This window comes from Syngnathus scovelli, unplaced genomic scaffold (assembly GCF_024217435.2).
Source record: "Syngnathus scovelli strain Florida unplaced genomic scaffold, RoL_Ssco_1.2 HiC_scaffold_490, whole genome shotgun sequence".
NCBI classification, from domain to species: Eukaryota; Metazoa; Chordata; class Actinopteri; order Syngnathiformes; family Syngnathidae; genus Syngnathus; species Syngnathus scovelli.
In genome coordinates, this window is record NW_026061593.1 from 17,501 (window position 1) to 21,665 (window position 4,165).

Here is a 4,165-nt window from a genome sequence, read left to right on the forward strand (position 1 = left end):
CACGTGCCTGAAGGCCGCCTACGCCGGATTCGGCCCCGCTCATTCGTCGGAGTGACCGCCCGACCGCGGGCATCGCTAGATTAGCCGTGGCCCCGATCCTTCCCCATCGACAGCCTTTCGCCCCCTGTACTCCGGCCTGTTAATAGAGGCGGCCGGTACCCCCACCTTGGATGAGCCAGAATCCTTGACGGACCATTCGCAGATTTTTGCCCGGGCTTTGTTTACCGAGGCGGCCGGTACCTCCGTCTGCCTTGGATGGACCGCATCCGCAGATTTTCGTCCGGCCTTAGCTTAAGGAGACGGCCGTTGCCTCCGATCCTCCGGGCTAGAGCCGGGTGAGGTCGTCTCGAACCACGTGCCTGAAGGCCGCCTCGCGCCGGATTCGGCCCCGCTCATTCGTCGGAGTGACCGCCCGACGCGGGCATCGCTAGATTAGCCGTGGCCCCGATCCTTCCCCATCGACAGCCTTTCGCCCCCTGTACTCCGGCCTGTTAGTAAGGCGGCCGGTACCCCCTTTCTTGGATGAGCCAGAATCCTTGACGGACCGTTCGCAGATTTTTGCCCGGCCTGTGTTTAAGGAGGCGGCCGGTACCTCCTTCCTTGGATGACCCACTACCCTTGACGGGCCCATTCGCAGATTTTTGCCCCGGCCTGTTAATAGAGGCGGCCGGTACCCCCTTTCTTGGATGACCTACTACCCTTGACGGGCCATTCGCAGATTTTTTGCCCGGCCTGTGTTTAAGGAGGCGGCCGGTACCTCCTCCTTGGATGACCCACTACCCTTGACGGGCCCATTCGCAGATTTTTGCCCGGCCTGTTAATAGAGGCGGCCGGTACCCCCTTTCTTGGATGACCTACTACCCTTGACGGGCCATTCGCAGATTTTTTGCCCGGCCTGTGTTTAAGGAGGCGGCCGGTACCTCCTTCCTTGATGACCCACTACCCTTGACGGGCCCATTCGCAGATTTTTGCCCGGCCTGTTAATAGAGGCGGCCGGTACCCCCTTTCTTGGATGACCTACTACCCTTGACGGGCCATTCGCAGATTTTTTGCCCGGCCTGTGTTTAAGGAGGCGGCCGGTACCTCCTTCCTTGGATGACCTTCTACCCTTGACGGGGCCATTCGTGGATTTTTGCCCGGCCTGTGTTTAGGGAGGCGACCGGTCCTCCGTAACTTGATCGGATTTCCCTTCCGGCCTGAGTTTATGGAGGCGGCCGGTCCTCCGTAGCTTGATTGGATTTCCCTTCCGGCCTGTGTTTATGGAGGCGGCCGGTCCTCCGTAGCTTGATTGGATTTCCCTTCCGGCCTGAGTTTATGGAGGCGGCCGGTCCTCCGTAGCTTGATCGGATTTCCCTTCCAGCCTGTGTTTAAGGAGGCGGCTGGTCCTCCCCGGTCGGTTGCCAAGCGACCGGGACCCGCAAGTGGGCAGGAACCGTCCACCCAACGCCGGCGAGCCGGGGCCGGTGGGGCCCTACCAAGGCGGGTCTAACTTCAGGCGGTGCAAACGGGGGAGGGGGGTAAGGACGGCTGCCGGGAGCAGACAGCCGTCCCCGGGAGGGGTTAGTAGCTTCGCGGCGGCCGCCGGGAGCAGACGGCCGTCCGCGGATTCTGCCAATGCCTGTAGGACTTTGAATATTTCACAGCCGTGCTGTGCACTTAGAAAATTTTTCAGAGATGTGGCACTTAGAAAGTTTTTCAGAGATGTGGCACTTAGAAATTTTTTCAGAGATGTGGCACTTAGAAATTTTTTGAGAGATGTGGCACTTAGAAATTTTTTTGAGAGATGTGGCACTTTGAAAATTTTTGAGAAATGTGGCACTTAGAAAATTTTCTCTCTCTCTCTCTGGAAGTGCCGTGCCTTCTTCAGTTCTGCTATCCGAGCAGGGGACGCTTGCTGGCGGCCGTTACCAGCGCTCGGACCAGGCCCAATTGATTTGCATGGAAAACAATTGCGTCCCCCATGCTCGTTCTGACTATATTTTGCGAAAGGGGGGTAAAGTGATGAGTACACTAAGTGGGGGGACCAACCATGTACTCTAGAAAAAGTACATGGGTTGACAAAAGACCAGTTGGTAATGCACCCCTGGTACCCCAACCCCTGGTACCTTTAGGCACTTAGAAAAAATTTCGCCCAAATTTGGAGGTCGCTCCAGGGGAAGAGGCCGAATTTTCGCCTATTACGGCCGACCGCGGGAACCAGCCGAGGCGGACGCTTTTCGGCGCAAGAGCCGTTGGCACTTAGAAAATATTCGCTAAACTTCAAAGGACCTCCAGGGGAAGAGGCCGAATTGTCACTTTTTCTGGCCGACATCGGGAACCAGCCGAGTCGGACTCTTTACGGCGGAGCAGCCGTTGGCACTTAGAAAATATTCGCCAAACTCGGCCGGACTTCCAGGGGAAGAGGGCCGAATTGTCACTTGTTCTGCCCGACATCGGGAACCAGCCGAGTCGGACACTTTAAGGCGGAGCAGCCGTTGGCACTTAGAAAATATTCGCCAAACTTGAACGGACCTCCAGGGGAAGAGGCCGAATTTTCACCTGTTCTGGCCGACATCGGGAACCAGCCGAGTCGGACGCTTTAAGGCGGAGCAGCCGTTGGCACTTAGAAAATATTCGTTAAACTTGAAAGGACCTCCAGGGGAAGAGGCCGAATTGTCACTTGTTCTGGCCGACATCGGGAACCAGCCGAGTCGGACGCTTTACGGCGGAGCAGCCGTTGGCACTTAGAAAATATTCGCCAAAATGTTCCGGACCTCCAGGGGAAGAGGCCAAATTTTCACTTGTTCTGGCCGACTGGGTGAACCGGCCGAGGCGGACACTTTACGGCGGAGCAGCCGTTGGCACTTAGAAAATATTCGTTAAACTTCAACTGACCTCCAGGGGAAGAGGCCGAATTTTCACTTGTTCTGGCCGACATCGGGAACCAGCCAAGTCGGACCCTTTACGGCTGAGCAGCCCGTTGGCACTTAGGAAATATTTGCCTTAACTCGGCCGGACTTCCAGGGGAAGAGGCCGGATTTTCACTTGTTCTGGCCGACATCGGGAACCAGCCGAGTCGGACACTTAAAGGCTGAGCAGCCGTTGGCACTTAGGAAATATTTGCCTTAACTCGCCGGACTTCCAGGGGAAGAGGCCGAATTTTCACTTGTTCTGGCCGACATCGGGAACCAGCCGAGTCGGACGCTTTACGGCGGAGCAGCCGTTGGCACTTAGAAAATATTCGTTAATCTTGAACGGACCTCCAGGGGAAGAGGCCGAATTTTCACTTGTTCTGGCGACATCGGGGAACCAGCCGAGTCGGACTCTTTACGGCGGAACAGCCGTTGGCACTTAGGAAATATTCGCCGAACTCGGCCGGACTTCCAGGGAAGAGGCCGATTTTTCACTTGTTCTGGCCGACATCGGGAACCAGCCGAGTCGGACTCTTTACGGCGGAGCAGCCGTTGGCACTTAGGAAATATTTGCCAAAATGTTCCGGACCTCCAGGGGAAGAGGCCGAATATTCACTTGTTCTGGCCGACATCGGGAACCAGCCGAGTCGGACACTTTACGGCGGAGCAGCCGTTGGCACTTAGGAAATATTCGTTAAACTTCAACTGACCTCCAGGGGAAGAGGCCGAATTTTCACTTGTTTCTGGCCGACATCGGGAACCAGCCGAGTCGGTCTCTTTACGGCGGAGCAGCCGTTGGCACTTAGGAAATATTCGCCGAACTTGGCCGGACTTCCAGGGGAAGAGGCCGGATTTTCACTTGTTCTGGCCGACATCGGGAACCAGCCGAGTCGGACACTTTTACGGCGGAGCAGCCGTTGGCACTTAGGAAATATTCGCCAAAATGTTCCGGACCTCCAGGGGAAGAGGCCGAATTTTCGCTCGTTCGGGCCGACATCGGGAACCAGCCGAGTCGGACACTTTAAGGCTGAGCAGCCGTTGGCACTTAGGAAATATTCGCCTTAACTCGGCCGGACTTCCAGGGGAAGAGGCCGGATTTTCACTTGTTCTGGCCGACATCGGGAACCAGCCGAGTCGGACTCTTTACGGCGGAACAGCCGTTGGCACTTAGGAAATATTCGCCGAACTCGGCCGGACTTCCAGGGGAAGAGGCCGATTTTTCACTTGTTTCTGGGCCGACATCGGGAACCAGCCGAGTCGGACCCTTTACGGCG